The sequence below is a fragment of the Heliangelus exortis genome, chromosome 28, assembly GCF_036169615.1.
Source record: "Heliangelus exortis chromosome 28, bHelExo1.hap1, whole genome shotgun sequence".
NCBI lineage: Eukaryota > Metazoa > Chordata > Aves > Apodiformes > Trochilidae > Heliangelus > Heliangelus exortis.
In genome coordinates, this window is record NC_092449.1 from 2,570,941 (window position 1) to 2,587,406 (window position 16,466).

The 16,466-nt window shown below is 46.1% G+C and overlaps 1 protein-coding gene across 7 annotated transcripts in view; it reads right to left on the bottom strand.

Annotated features, from left to right (window-relative positions):
* The window catches only part of RFX2 (regulatory factor X2), a 66,997-nt gene that overhangs the window by 30,440 nt on the left and 20,091 nt on the right, over positions 1 to 16,466 (bottom strand). The window contains exon 2 of one of the 7 annotated variants that reach the window (XM_071728200.1): positions 4,280 to 4,355. The exons of the other annotated variants lie outside the window; for them this stretch is intronic. The gene's annotated coding sequence lies outside the window, so the exon portion shown is untranslated. The remainder of the gene's footprint in view (positions 1 to 4,279; positions 4,356 to 16,466) is intronic. 7 annotated transcript variants of the gene reach the window in all.

The window sequence follows — 16,466 nt, forward strand, 5'->3', positions numbered from 1 at the left end:
TGCAAAAAAAAAAAAAATTAACCAAATCTGAAGTCCATGCCTGGAGCTTAGCTAATGCTTTCCTTTGGAAAGTGGGGTGCTCTCTGTGGGTTCATACTTGGCACCAATGAGCAAACACAAACAGCAGATTAGTGACTGACCATCACTTTAAAATCTGCAAACCACCCCCCCAAAGCACCACCTCCACTCTCCCACCTCTGTCCAAGCCAAGGTCCCCAAAACAGGGCCATGCCATCCCCCCCTGCTCCTACTCCCACCCTCCAGGGCTGATGTCCTCAGCATCTTCAAGTCCCCCGGGTCCCTGCACTCACCCAGCATCACTCAGTCACCATGGGAAGCATCCCAAGGGCCACAGAGGAATGTCCTGAGGACAGGGAGGGGACAGGAGAGCAGGGCTGAGTGCCAGCCCTACACAGGTTCTCCATCCCTGGGGCTCCTCACTCCCCTAGGGTGCTGCCCCCACATCCATCTCCATCCCCAGGACCCAGCAAAGCCCAGCACCCAAGGGACACCCCAGGTTACTGTGATGCTGCTTCCCCAGAGCAGACGAAGTCATTTGGGGTTTTTTGATGTAATGAGAGGGGTGGGGGAGGCTTTTTTTCTCAGATTCTTATGAAGGTTCCTGTTTACAAGACTATTTTAAGAGAATTTCTCCTGTCACTTCCAACCCAAAAGATTCAGAAACATCCAGATTTTGAGCAGTGTCATTTCTTCTCTATCAGCCTCACTGCTGAGGGTCAAGTAGCCTCCAAATAATGGCATGAAATCTTTTCTGCTTCATTTCCCTTCTCCAACCAATACTTAAACTTTTTCCTCAACTTTGGGCCAGGTAAGAGGCAAAAGGAAAAATGGGAATCCAAGGGAGGACACTGGGCTCTGCTCTTTGGGGCAAAAAGAAACACAAGGAAGAGGTGAAGTTACAAAAGGTTCATTCTCCTCCAGCTATTGAAAACAAACCCAAAATATTTAGATTCAGTTTTTTTCAGTGGGCCAGCACTGACCCCAAATTCCCATGCTACCTATTACCAAATTACACCAATTACTTTCCCAACTGCCCCAAAACCCCATAGCTTATAGGAAATTTTTTTCTTTGCCCTCATCTTTCTGGCATCCAGGAGAAAGAGCAGATACAGAACCTGAACAGTCACTGCTCCAAATACAAATACCAGGTAATTTTAACAAGCCAGAAACAAGATCAAGAAATTTATTTGCTATTTATTGCCATTTGTGCCCCTTTATAGCCCTCACCTGCCCATAGCAGATGTTCCCAACCACATTCCCTGCAGTTCCCCTGTATTCAGACTTTCCCCCACCATGGGCTTTGCAAGATTTTTAACCAAAAACCTCTGTCAGCAGATATGAAAACAATAATTCTTGCCAATGCATAAAATCAATTAATTAACATTAAATTAATGACATAGCCTCCCACCTGCTCCAGCCCCAAATTATTTGCAACTAAATATTTGGCTGATGTTGCTGGCAAAGGAGGGAGGTTTATAAAGCTCAGGTGAAGATGCTCAGGGGGCATTTTTAGCAGACATATTCCCCTAATTCTTGCAAGGAAGTTTTATTGTCAATCACTTGTGCCTCAGGCTCCAGTTCACAGCTTTCTAGGGTTTAGTGAGTGGAAAAAATACAGCATGGTGAGGTTACAGGAGAAAGGTGGGTAAGTTGCCAGCTGTTATTTTAATGATCTATTAGAGAATGGGTCTGGCAGGGTCAGAACTCTGCATTTCAGGTCTACAGAGAGGTCTCTTTTCAAGTGTAGTTATAATAAGAAAAGGACACTCAGAAGCAATGCCATTGAAAAATGAACACCTATTTATCTCTGCTGACAAATTTTGTCTTCTGGTTTCCCAAAAGGGGCCAGAGAGAGGCAGGCAGGAGGGAAGATGAATCATTTGCTTTCGGCGAATCACTTATTATTGCAAAATAAATCATCAACATTATTTTCAGGTTGGTTACAAAACACAGGCTCCATTAATGATGACAACCAGGCCAGAGACAAAGATCCCAATGAAACCTGCAGCTGGTACTCCTTCCAGACAAGGCAGACAGACACAGAACTACTGGACACTAAGGCACATGTACAAGACAATTTATTATTTTGTTTATCAGTGAAACATCCTGGATGAAGAATAATTAATTTCCCATTAAAGCCATCCTGAGCTTCCTGAGAACCAGAGCCACAGATACGTGGGTGCCATCTGCTAATGTTGATTTGTGCCTGATGAAAAGCTGACCCAGGGAAGAGAATTCCTACACTGAGATCCATTGTGAGGAGCTCCAAAGCTCCCAGGGTGTCACTACCAAGCACTCGAGCCAAGGTCCAGAGGATGAATAAAGAACTGGCTGCCCAGGTGGAGGGGAAAAGTGGCATCTGAAGCTTTGCTCTTGCACCTCCTCAGGATCTGTGTGTGCAAAGGGAGGAACTTGCAGCTCCTTAATGAACATCAGCTGCTGGAGCTCAGCCTCCTGCTCCTGCAGCTCCTTGGCAGTTCTGCCACAGCCCTGAAGCAAATGCCCATGAAAGGACTCGCTGCTCTCCTTCAAGCTCATTTTTCACTTCCCACAGAGGAGGAAGTTTTCCAGTGTTCTTGATCATCCTCCCCTACAAGAAATTTGGTGGCTCACCAGCTCCTCTTACCCAGAGATCTAAGGTTTGCTGCCTGCCTCTTCCATCAGGGCTAAGAAAGAAAAGTTCCAACCCAGCGACGCTTTGCTTCCCAACCTTGGCTGGGGAGCAGAAATTTCTTAAATAAATAAAAAAATAAATAAGCTGTAGCAGAAGTGACAGACAGAAGCTATTAAAAGGCATCTCGTGGCTCCTGGCAGCTTAGCAACCCCCCTGGTACCAGAGAGTTTGTACAAACTGAGAATCTAATTAATAATCAACAAAGCTGCTGGTGGGTCACAGAGAGGATCAGCATCCACAGTGGACTTTCCCAGCTCCATGGCCCCTCAACAGGGTTAGGAAGAGCAAAAAGATTTATTTTTGCCAGGGGAACAAGCAGGTGGGGCTTGACCACACAGAAAGAATAAAACCATGGTGAGAAGGGCCTTACTCAGCCATTAGTGGCTTCAGGTAGAGACAAGTTTAAAATTCTGGTGGCCCAAGGTGGCCACTGATGTCTCGTGCAGCATTAGGCCCATGGAAGGTAAGGAAGAAATCTGGATTCCAGGTTGCATCATCACTGAATGAATCAGGCAGATAAGAAGGCTGCTGGGCTCTGGAAACAGTCTGTTTACACACAGCTATCTCAGTATCCAAGCAAACAGCAGCGACAGGAAAGGAAATACAGAAAAAAAACCTAATAACTTCTGGGTGCTATTTCTGGTTCTGCCACCAGCTTGCTCTGTGACCTTGAACAGGATGCTTCCCCTTCTCTGCAATTTAATTTTCCCACTCCTAAAAGAGCCAAAATACTCCCCTAGGTGAGGTATTTATTGAGCCCTGGTCTCAGAGGGCAGTCAGAGTGTGAACGCATGGGAGAAAGACAAGTAGTAATATTACAGGCCTTGAGGGTTGATAAAAACTCCAGGTTCATTCATAAGCCACGTTGTTCCCATGCAAATAGCCCTTGCCTTTGTTAATCTCTTCTGCCTAAAGCAGCTCCAAAAGGCTGGAAAAACAGAGATAAGAGCAGCTTTTCAAAATATTTTTTTTCGCATTCAAGTTTGCAGCGAGAGGGGGGAGGAAAGAGGGGGAAGCAGAGGGATATCACACAGCTTCTCCTGCCCATCACCTGCCTGTGCTGAGGAGGGAAAGCAGCAGCAGCCCCTGCACTGGTTCCCAAACTTCAAAAAAAGAGCTTGGGAAAGAAGATGGATGATGCCAGAGCCCCCAGGAGTGAGCAGGCTGCCTGGGGGGTGCTGCACCCCCTGAGTGCCTCCATCCAAGAGATGAGGAGGAACTGCAAGTACTTTTCCACAGTAGGTTTGAATATAAACCATCAGCTCCTGAACACTCAAACAAAACCATTTCAGAGTTAAACTCCCAGACCTCAAATGCTTAATAACTGATTAGAGCCAGAGCAGGGAATCTGCCCCCAGGAACTGTTTGGTTTATTTTGCTCTGGTCCTTGCCCACAAGGCTGGGAACCAGCACCCACCTGGGGAACTGCAGATCCCAGAGGGTTCAGCCCCTGCCCAGGGTCTCTTTGGTCAGAACCATGGGCTGAGCTACTCAGTGATTTTATATTAGAAGAAAATGTCACCATTGAAGTGAATACAACTCTTCTCCTCCCCCTTATTTTTATTATTTTAAGAGCAGCCTTACATAAACCAGGGGTGGGGCTGGCACAGCCTTGGCTCTCATGGGATGTTCAGGTCTTGTGTTTACATTGCTTTAATTTCTGAAGGTGAAAATGTAAAAACACATTAGGAACCCTACACCATCAAGCACTGAAAGCCTTTGTTTAATCCAGACTAATCATGCAATCATACGAGTGTTGCTTTCAAAATACTTAAATTGTTACTGAGTGAATGACTTGCTCATTTGAAGACAAATCATTTTATTTAATTTGCTTTTCAAAGCTGACTTGCTTTGATCCTTTGATCTCATTTAAACTTTTTTTAATTCCTTTATTACATCCTCTTGTTTTCTGGCAGAATTTTTTGGAACAGATTATAACATTGAGACATAAATGAAGGAATGGAAAATGTCTTCAGTGTGGTTTTTGTTGTTGTTTTTAAGAAGAACAGACAATTATTCTACCTCTGGGACAAAGTTTCTCACAGCTACTTATATTTAAGCTTCCCAGTAAACCATGGTGGGTGTTATCACCTCCACTGGGTAAGTAATTCCCCTGCTCCCCCCCCCCATTTCCCATTTGTAAAACAATTTCTTCTCCAAGGGGATCTAAATGTGGAAAATGTCTAGGAAAATGACTGCTTTGAAGTACAGGAATCAATGGAAAATCAGATTGTTGATGACTGAAGGATGTACTTCAAGGCTTTCATTTTGAATTAAGATAGAAAGGCAGAAATAGATTATTTTTCCTGGTGAACCTGCTATAATTATGCTTGACTTTTTATTAAAGAGGTTTAGTACACCCAAGAGCCAGGGTGCTCAGTGGTACAGTTTGTGCTCCAAGTTTTCTTTCTGTTCAATGGATCTCAGGGTGACCAGGGGATAAAATAAACAGAGAATCACATGAGGTCACACTTCCATTTACAAGTTGCTGATACTGCTAAGAATTTTTTAATAGAAATCTCCTGATATCTGTTTTTTTTACTGAAAATAAAGTAGTTTAATTTTAAAAAATGAATTATTTCCTCAGCCATAACATTGGCCTGCTAGGATCAAAATTCAAACCCCAGTTTTTGCTTTTTTTTCCTTTGGTTTTGTGCAGATTTTGCATACTTGGAAAGGAAAGCTGACATAGAAAAGGAATTATTTGGTTTCTGAAACTTTTATTCAGGTTTAGTTGACTTGGAGCTCGGATAAATAGGAAAACCAGAAGAGTAGTAACTGCATTCAGAAGAAATAAAAATGCTATTTAACCATCACATTCTAGATGGTCTCTGAGTGGTATTTTCTCCCCTGGCTACAGAAAAAGGAACTGTGGTTTTTACATTTAATACATTCATTACTGAGAATCCTCAGTGCTCTCAATGGTGACAGAAAATAATAAAAGGAATGCACAGGATAGCAGATTTTTACTATCCATCAGCTTCATCCACCACATTTATTTACTAAAGAAAACCTTTTTAAATAGTTTCCATATAATTTAACTTTTTTGGCTTCATTTGTATTTAATAATTTACCCTGAAAAGGCATTAGTTGTGTTTTAACCACAGCCTGGAAAGGAAGTGTTTTGTTCTTTGGAAGAATAAACTTTTTTTATTTCATGTGAATGAAAATGCAGTTGAGTGAATTACTCAGAGCAGAACTAGGGTGAACCCTTGTATCAAACCCAGCTCCACAGGCATCCTTTATCCCTCTGCATGCCTCCAAAGCAGGATATCTCCAAGAAACAACAGGCGTTCCCCTGAAATTCCAATCAGGAAAATATTAATATTTTTTTCCATTGCCCATAAAAGTCAGAAGCCAGAGGAGCACACGAGCAGGCACTTGCAGACAGCCAGCACGTGGCTCTGAACTGAGACCAGGATGATTCCAGCTCAGCCATCTGTGAAACCAAAATAAACTCTTTGCTTTCAGATGGCTGAGCCAAAGAGAGGTTCTCTGCTCTACCAGCACTCACGTTTAGGAGTTATCTTTGCCTTCAGACCATGGAAGGAGATGAGGACTGGAGAACAGAGCTCCCAACAAGGGGTGCAGCTCAAAGCATCTGGAGGTCTGGCTGCTGAGCACCTGAACTTCATCCTTGTCCCAAATGTTGTACAACTGCCAACCACGCTTGGCCTAGGAGGGCTACAGCATTTCCTGGTTTAGGAACTGCTCTAAAAGCCTGGGAAGGAGAGCCAGCTCCTCTGGCTTTCAGAGGGAGGCAGGAAATGCTGGAGTAGGTTAGAGGGTTTGGCTCATCAAAACCTCAGGCTCTGCCCCAAAACCCCCATCCCACAGCAAGGACAGTCTGTGATGCACAGCCACACACCACCAAACCACCCCACACAGCCTGGGAGCCTGTGGGATGGAGCCTGGGATCCCAGAATCACCTTGAATGGAAAAGATCTTCAAGACCATTGAGTCCAACCATGAACCTAACACTGACAAGACCTTAACTAACCCACAGCCCTCAGTTCTATAGGACTCTTAAATCCATCCAGGGATGGTGGTTCCACCTCTGCAGCAGCTTCTTCCAATGTGTGATAACCCTTCCAGTGAAAAAATTCTTCCTAAATCCAACCTAAACTCCACTGGCACAACTTAAAGCCATTACTTCTTGTCCCAGCACTTGTAACTTCATTGAACAGACTGATCCCCAGCTCTTTACAACCTCCTGTCAGATGGAGAATAAGATCTCCCCTCAGCCTCCTCTTCTTCAGGCTAAACACCCCCAGCTCCTTCATAAGACTTCTCCTCCAAGAGGATCCTGGTGGATGGAGCTCAGCATCCCCCCAGGCAGCAACAAGCTCTGGTTTACCCTTCACATCCTGAGGGCTGGAGCAGCATTCATTCTCCTTTTGCTGCCAGCCCCCAGGAGAGGTTTGGGTATCCCTGCCCTCATCCCATCCCAGCTGGAAATGAGCTCTTCCAGACCACCAGGAGCTGGCACTCAAGCTGGCACATCCAGAGTGTCCTGAGCTCCACCTCGTGCCCTTTAGCTTTTTAATAAGTGGTGGTAAGGGGAGGGGATGGAAGAGAGGAGCAAGCAGGACAAGGAACATGCTAATAAGCTGCTTCTGGAGAGGCTGCTTCTTGAATTGCTTCAAAATGTTATAACCAGAGAAGGCAACAGAGCCTTCTACTGATTAGGTTAAATTAATTTAAACCAGAAGCAAATGCTGCTCGTCTGAGAGCTGCAGTTACCTGGAAACACAGATAAACCCAAAACACATGTTCCAAGGGCAGTGGGCAGTAAACCTGGTCCTCATGGAAAAAGACAAATTTGGAAGTGGATTTTATTAGCAATAGTTAATAATACACTGAAATACAAATATACCATCAGTCTTTAATTAGATTTCAAGGAATCAAGTCAAGTAATAGATATATACACACACACCCATCATTGTGGTGTAACAGGAGGTCACTGATCTTTGCTCTTTCTTTAAAAGTAACTTTCAGAGGGGCAGAAAAGAGTGAGGAATGTATCTGTGCTGGCCACATAATTTGGAGTTTCCTTAAGAGCCAGCTGAGACTGCACAGCAGAAGCTGGGCTGGTTTAACAGTGCTGGCAGCAGCCTGGGGAGAAATCCCAAGTGCAGAGAGATCAGAGCTGAACGTGGCCACAGTGACATTGCCAACCTCCCCCCTGAACACCACGTGTAACATAACCTGATCTCCTGATTTATCATGATAATGTTAGTGAATCTTAAACTGCTGCTACCCCAAAGCCATACCAGACCCCTCATCACACACTGGATCTGAAACCCCTGCACCTCATCCCTTTAGACAGAAACTGTTGACCAAGTCTGGGACTAGGAGTGGATCCTGTTGCTCTTAGAGTGCTGAGAAGAGTTTAGAGAGCAAGGGGGTCACCCCTGAACCTGGGACTCAGTGGGAGGGTCTCCCTGATCCCTGGGTAAATCCCAACCCTGACTCAATTTCTCCTGATCTCTGTATAAATCATTCTAGCATGATTCCAACCTTTGTACATTCCTTCCACATAGTAAGCAACAAAGTCTGGCCATCAAACTCTGTTGTGCACAACAAAAGTTGTGCTTTTACCAACTGCTACTAAAATATGGGGTTTTTTTTATGTCATGATGATTCTTCAAGTGACCTGAAGTCCTTCTCTCCTCCATGACAAACTGGCATGGTCAGTGGGATGCTGTAAAACCTCAGTTTCCAACAAACTGCCTTCCAGTCTCATCCTTGACGGGAATAGCTGGTGAAATCAAGCACAAGTTCTGGGCTCACATTAATAATTTTCCCACATTTTTAACATGTGAACTGTTGGGGTTTCCCAGGGGAAATACAGGGTGTCAATTCCCAGGGTGTCAAGCAAAAATCTGGCACAAAAACATTTCAAAGGCTCCTTTCTAGGACAAATCTTCAAGTTTCAACTGCCAAGCCAAGCAGCCCATCTGGTTATTTCAGCCCTGCAGTTTGTAGCTCTGCTTCTCCAGCCTCCCAGGACAATCCCAGGTACCCAGGTACAGCTAATCCTTCCCCCCCCACTGAACAGGGCTCCTTCTGGAACACAGAACTGCAAACCTCAGCTGCATTTTTGCAAGACCTGCTTTTACAGCTTGTCATACAGCTGAAGACTATGGGCTAGGTCACTTATTTTAAATTAATTCCAGGAGATCAGCTTAATTTAAACCTCTACGTTCATCAGCCACCACTTTGTACTTGTTTAAACTTGACCAGGCTTTCAATGGTCTGTAGGCTGAGCAGCCTTTTGGCAATTTTAAGGGTGAAGCAGGAGATTTGCTGCAGTGTTTCATTTAGATGTGGGGTGGCAGCAGCTGTTTCCATCACGCCTGTCCAGTGAACAGCAAATACAGAAGTAACCACTGCCAGCACAGTCCAGAATTATTGTTATTTATTTATATAGCACCATTCACCAACTTTGTGGTGCTTAACAAAGTTAAACTGAACAAGCCACAAACATAAACTGTGGCTGTTCAAAGAAGAGATGTCTTCATCTCACATTTTACAGCAGCAGCTACTCCAGAGGTCTCCAGGAGGGGTTCCAGCATGGGGTGGAACCCCATGGCACCAGGGGATAAAAAAGTGGTCCTGGGTGTTAGTGTTGCTGTGGGTTTGGACTGGGAGTTGGGAAAGGAGAGATGGAGCAAGGAGGGAAACAAGAAGTGGTCACTTTTCCCTCAAAAAGGCAGGGGGTGCCTGGGCAGGCAAGAGGAGGAGAAGGAAGAGGAGAAGGAAGAGGAGAAGGAGGAGGAGAAGGAAGAGGAGAAGGAAGAGGAGAAGGAAGAGGAGAAGGAAGAGGAGAAGGAAGAGGAGAAGGAAGAGGAGAAGGAAGAGGAGAAGGAAGAGGAGAAGGAAGAGGAGAAGGAAGAGGAGAAGGAAGAGGAGAAGGAAGAGGAGAAGGAAGAGGAGAAGGAAGAGGAGAAGATGAGAAGGAAGAGGAGAAGGAAGAGGAGAAGGAAGAGGAGAAGAAAGAGGAGAAGGAAGAGGAGAAGGAAGAGGAGAAGGAAGAGGAGAAGGAAGAGGAGAAGGAAGAGGAGAAGGAAGAGGAGAAGGAAGAGGAGAAGGAAGAGGAGAAGGAAGAGGAGAAGGAAGAGGAGAAGGAAGAGGAGAAGGAAGAGGAGAAGGAAGAGGAGAAGGAAGAGGAGAAGGAAGAGGAGAAGGAAGAGGAGAAGGAGAAGGAGAAGGAGAAGGAGAAGGAGAAGGAGAAGGAGAAGGAGAAGGAGAAGGAGAAGGAGAAGGAGAAGGAGAAGGAGAAGGAGAAGGAGAAGGAGAAGGAGAAGGAGAAGGAGAAGGAGAAGGAGAAGGAGAAGGAGAAGGAGAAGGAGAAGGAGAAGGAGAAGGAGAAGGAGAAGGAGAAGGAGAAGAAGGAGAAGGAGAAGGAGAAGGAGAAGGAGAAGGAGAAGGAGAAGGAGAAGGAGAAGGAGAAGGAGAAGGAGAAGGAGAAGGAGAAGGAGAAGGAGAAGGAGAAGGAGAAGGAGAAGGAGAAGGAGAAGGAGAAGGAGAAGGAGAAGGAGAAGGAGAAGGAGAAGGAGAAGGAGAAGGAGAAGGAGAAGGAGAAGGAGAAGGAGAAGGAGAAGGAGAAGGAGAAGGAGAAGGGTTTGTTTGCTTTCTCCTGACACTAAGCTGTCTTTGTCTCTCTCATCTCTGCACAAGCTCTGACTCCACCATCCTTCCAGAGATGCTCTTCCAGGCTGTTCTGTCAGCAGATTCTGGGCAGCCCTGCCCCAAGCAGGGACTGGTGTGACTGGGGAGGAACCACCACAGAGGTCTGGGCTCTGCTCCTGCACTCCACAGAAAGTGGGCTCTTCCCCTTTATGGGACAGTACCACACCAAAACATCCTCCTGGGGATGTGTAAACTTTTCTCTTGAGGGCTTGGGATTTGCTTGTTGATGATTCTGCTTCTTCATGTGCAGTAAAACTGCCTCCAGTTCAAACCCAACACTGCCTAAGTGCTCCTCAGAGCCCCAGGCTAGCATGGGGGTCCAAAAACCAACCTGACAGTTGTTAAACAACTGTTCCATCAAGGTATTCAGCAAGTCCTAAAGGACAGAAGCAATTGATTTCCAGCCCAGTGAGCTAAGGAATAACCTGTGGAAATTCCAACTATTGGTGACTGGTACTGCAGACTCTGGGACTCAACAAGACCCCAAACAGGAGACACAAACTAAGTCTGAGACATGCAATTCTTCCTAGAAAGGTAATAAAACCAGAAGGCTGCTTTAGATGCCTTAGACAGACAGTTTGGGGACGTGTATTTGAATATTGTGCACTAGGAGACTGGTTCTGCTGTATTTTGGTGAGGACAATAACAGGACAGCCTATATTCTAGATAAATGAGAGAAGATAAAGGCTTGCACCAACTGGACACCACTCTAACAGTTTGCACTCTCCCAAAGAAAGGGAATTGACTGTTACTGAACCAGAATTAACTGAGTTGCAGCTTTTATCCAGGCGACAGATTCCTGTAGGCAGAGTTTTTGGCCCAGAGACAGGAGGGGGTGGCTTCCCCTTCCCGACAGACACCTCAGCCCACGGAACCTCCCGGCTGCCGTCTGGCCAGAGAGGGGCTCAGATGACACCCGGTGCTTTCTCCATTCAAGAAATGGGCCGGGCAAAGGTGCTGGTTCAACAGCTCCTCCTCCAGCACCGTGCTGAGGGATCAGGATTCTGCTCAGAGTCTACAGAGCTGAGTGGGAAGACTGAAATCATAGAATCACAGAATCACAGCATCATAGAATGGGCTGGGTTGGAAGGGACCTCAGAGCTCATCAAGTCCAACCCTTGATCCACTCCCCCCGTGGTTCCCAGCCCATGGCACTGAGTGCCACATCCAGGCTCTTTTGAAATATCTCCAGGGATGGAGAATCCACCCCTTCCCTGGGCAGCCCATTCCAATGCCTGATCACCCTCTCCAGAAAGAAATTCTTTCTAATGTCCAACCTAAACCTCCCCTGGCACAACTTGAGACCTCTTGTGCCCTCTTGTCTTGCTGAGAGTTGCCTGGGAAAAGAACCCAACCCCCCCCTGGCTCCAACCTCCTTTCAGGGAGTTGGAGAGAGTGATGAGGTCTCCCCTGAGCCTCCTCTTCTCCAGCCTCAACACCCCCAGCTCCCTCAGCCCTTCCTCACAGGACTTGTGCTGGATCCCTTCCCAGCCTCCTTGCTCTTCTCTGGACCTGCTCCAGCACCTCAATCTCCTTCCTGAGCTGAGGGGCCCAGAACTGGACACAGGACTCAAGCTGTGGCCTCCCCAGGGCTGAGCACAGGGGGCAATCCTTTTGACTCCTCAACTTAAAGGGGTTGGGGGGTGCTATTGAGGGGTTACCCCACACACCCCATGAACCCAAAGCCAGCCCAAGAGGAGGAGGAGGAGGCTGAGGGTGGGGAGGGGGGAGGATGCGGGGCTGTTTGGGGAGCAACAGCGGTTGCCAGGAGCGACGCGGAGCGGGGCCCAGGGCGCGTTGCGCGGCAACGCCGGGAGCGCTTCCCAAACCAAACATCCCCAGCCCAGCCCGCCCCGAACCCGCACTAAATATGTCAGAGGGTATTTTCAGAAGCCCGGGAGGACTGACAAATAATTTCTTTGCTATAGTAACCGAGGAGGGGAGGAGAAAGAGAGGGGCGGGGGAGTCGAGGGGGAGGGAAGAGGGGAAAGGATTGTGGTGTTTGGGGCTTTTGTTTTGGTTTTGTTTTCTTTTCTTGAATTGTTAGTTCAGAATAAACGGATTAACAGGCTGGACAGTGCCCATCAAAGCAGATGGCCAGGAAAGGAATCTTTTTGTTTTGGTTTGCTTTTTAAAAAATCTGTTTGTTTTTTTTTTTTTTTTTTTTTTTTAAAGACACGATTAAGGAGTGAGCCCCTTTTGGAGGCTTTAGGAACAAACCAGGACACAAAGCCCCGTAGCCCCACATCCCGGCCCAGGGAAGCACTGCAGAGGTTCCCCCCCAAAATTCCTAGAAGTTTCCCAGCAGAATTTAGATCCCTTTAAAGCAGCATTACCCAAAACAAGTTTGCTTTTGTATCTAAGAGTCCAGATGAAGGTAATCTGGATGGGAAGGGAGGGTTCAGGACAGGGCTCGTGTGGATTCTGAGTGTACCCTGAGCTGATGAAGAGGAGACCCTCCCCAGGAAGATGCTTTCCTGAACACAGGAAACTAATTTAATTTCTGTAATTTGCATTTTTTTTCATGAAACGTTGAGGCAGCTAATCATAAGCAAAAAATTCTAAAAGCTCAGAGGATTTTAAGGGAGAGCTTGCTCTCTGTGGAATTAAAGCAGTGAGATAGAGCTTTGTTGGGCTGGTGGAAAGGGATCATTGTCCTGGGCCCAGCAGTATGATCTAAAATATAAAAGTTCTGCTGTGCTTGCTAATCATCATTAAGGCCACATGCTGCTGTCACAGGCTCCCAAATTCAATAGCAACAGAATTTGGGCAGAATTAGTCCCTGCAACTTTGGAATATAGGCTTAGGCACTGGCATCACATCAGTTCACCTTCACAGTGAGGGATGCTAAAGCTCATCCCTGAAGTTGCTGATTTCCAGATGTGCTTTTAGGGCTTCCTTTGGCTTTTTGGTGGTTTGTTGGGTTTTTTTGTTTTGTTTTGGGTTGGGTTTTTTGGGTTTATCTACCAAACTTCCAGTCCTCCAGGGTGCTGCAACAGCCTTGCAGCAAGGGATTCACTTCCCTGAGGCTGATGTCATGAGAAGCAGAAATCAACTCCTCCACTGGATAAAAAAATAAAAAGCCCCAGTACTGGGCAGTCTGTAAACAAGGCCTTTCAAAAATTCTGATTTCTTTTTTTTTTTTTCAAGCTGTTGGTGACCTCCAGCTCTAAATTACTCCGAGGTCTTCTAGCATTTAATTGCATTTATCTGACTTACATGAGGATGGTGGGCCCAGGAACATTTTGAAGGGGGCAGCTGATCTTTTTCTTGTGATGTTCACAGCAGCATTGAACAGAAAGCAGACACTCATGCAAGACAGCCAAGAGCTCAGCATAGTTTGGCAACTTAAAAATGACAACTGAAAATCAAGAAACGTCATAACTTGAAGAATCTGTCCAGCAAAGGGATAAAATATGCACCATTTGCAGCTGTTTGAGGTGATCTGATAGCATTTGCTCTCATTACACACAGAGATAAACTCAAAATAAACTTGACAGCATCCCTCCATGTCCCACTGATTGCCTTACAGTAGACTTCAGCATTGAAATCTCCAGGCTGCATGAAATATGCTTAAAAGACTTCAACATTTGGGCAAGCAAAGGGCTTCAAACAGTAATTCCAGCTCAGAACATCTCTTCCATGACAGCAAAAGAAGCACAGATGAAGGTTATCGACCTCTTGATAGCTCTGGTTGTACCCAAATGCCAACCTGAGAAACAAACCAAATCTCACAGCCCAGACCCTCTTGCTCCTTCCACCAAAACTACCAGAGAGCATCTTTGCTGGCATTCACCCAGGACCTACCAACTCATTTCCCAGTGTAAAAGAGCTGGCTGCCCTGAAAGAGCCACTCTTCTTATTCCTTATTAAAATAGGCAAATTAAGTCCAAGATACTTCTCATTCCTTTCCTTTCTGCTGGGCACCCTCTTTCCTGCTTTAATATGCTAAAAAGTTACTGCTGGGGGGAGGAAAACACATTAAAATGGAGAGCTGACACCTCTCATCTCAAGTGAGGATGCTGGTGGAGAGTTTCAGGGTTTCAGTTGCTGGAGTCCTGTTACACCCACACAGCTCTGCCTGGCAAGAAGAGAGGTTTCCAGCTTCTACTGAAAAACTAAAAAGAATGTCACTATTTCAGAAAGTTGCTCTTTAAAGAGTCAGCATTCTTTATTTTTATCTCCTAGTGGTTTTTAATTCAGGGAATTGCTGGCCTCACGGGAGAAGGGGCAGTTTCCTTGCAATCATGCAGCAGCTGAAGCCCCATATTTTTTTCCTAAGTATCTTTCTACTTTTGTCCTTCTAGAAAATGAAATGCACATCCTCTTCTTGCCATGTTTAAAGTGTTGAGTGTGATGCAGGAGCTATTTCCAATCTACACAGCATTCATGTCGTGTACTGAGCAGTCCTGAAGAGCCCATGAAATGCTGATGAGCTCCAGACTGCTCCAGATACAGCTCTACAGAGAAGGAAAAAGTCACTCTGAGAGTTGGTTTTTTTTTGCCTATTCCATCTCCAGAAACCACACAAAACTTTAACACCTCCCTTTGGCTACAGCTTTCCAAGTTACTCTTGAAAAACTGAGAAAGAAAAACAGATGGGGGTGGGGGAGCGGGCAGAGATGATCCCACAGAGCTAAAATATCCATTAGTGGTAAATTCCACCATCTCCTCCCTCTCCCAAAAAAAAAAAAAAAAAAAAAAAAATTAAAAAACGGGCTGCATGGGTCAGATTCCACCCGCAAACTGAGAAACCAGCTCCAACCACATTCACTCTGACAGCCCTTTTTATTCTCTTACTTGTCTTGCTGGCTGCTAGGCAACCCGAGCAGCATTGCTGCTCATATGCATTAAGTATTAACTATTATTTCATTCCTTCCCCCCTCTCTACAAAAAGGCAGCAAGCTCCATTCAGAGCAGACAGATCTTTTCCCAAAAGCTGCCTAAACTAAACTGGGAACAAGAGCTGAAGCTGTGGAAGGGCTGAATACACCCAGTGTACCTCCAGGATGCTCTCGAAGCAGCTGCTATGGGATTTGCAGCACCCAGGATGAGGCACCAACCCCAAGCACCCTCATTAGGGGCTGAAGCCCTAATTTTTGGTATAGCAGGAGATGAAGTTAACTCTGAGCCAAGCTCTGGAGGTAACTGTGCTCACAGAGCCTCCAAGATGAGGAAGGGAGTGGAAAATCTCCCTTAAGAGGAAAGGCTGAGAGAGCTGGGGCTCTTCAGCTTGGAGACTGAGGGACAATCTCATTTGTATCTGAAATATAAAATGGGTGAGTGCCAGGAGGATGGTGCCAGGCTCTTCCCAGTGATGTCCAGGGACAGGACAAGGGGCAACAGGTACAAGATTGAGCATAGGAGGCTCAACATAAATATGAGGAAAAACTTCAGTGTGAGGGTGACAGAGCCCTGGCCCAGACATTCAACCCCCACCTGGATGTGTTCTTTTTGACTGCTCTGCAGGGGGTTGGACCCCAGGATCTTTCAAGGTCCCTTCCAACCCCTCACTTTTTGTGATTTCTTCACTGCCTGTACAGGGTGTCAAAAATCTGACTTGAAGTTTAGTGCCTAGAGGGAAGTAACACAAACATCCCCACTGCTCCTGCTGCATCCAGCCCTGGAACAGGGCCAGGCCACCTCCTCCCAAGGGTGTAAACATTCCTGTGACAAGAAAATTCTGGTATTGGCCAGGACAAGTCAGAAAGGTGTAAAACAGGGGAGCTGGACAGCAGGAAGGATGCCCCAGCCCTGCCCAAGGCCAAGCTAAGGTAGAAATTTGAGAGACTGCACAGTGTGTGAAGCTGTGTCCCTCCCAGCCCTTCAAGGAGCATCCTCATCTTTGCTAGAAACAACTCTTCCAGCAATTTTAGTGGATGTTTTGCCTGAAGAAATAGAAGTCAAAACTGGGATAGGAAAAAGAAAGAGGCAGCATTTAGAAATGGCCAGGAGACTTCAGCTCAGCACAGAAATTCAGTGACACATCCCAGTCCCCTTGAGAGTCTGGTCCCAAATGCTGGTGACACTGCTGTATCCAAACTCACTACCAAAACAACCCTGGAAAAGAGGAGGA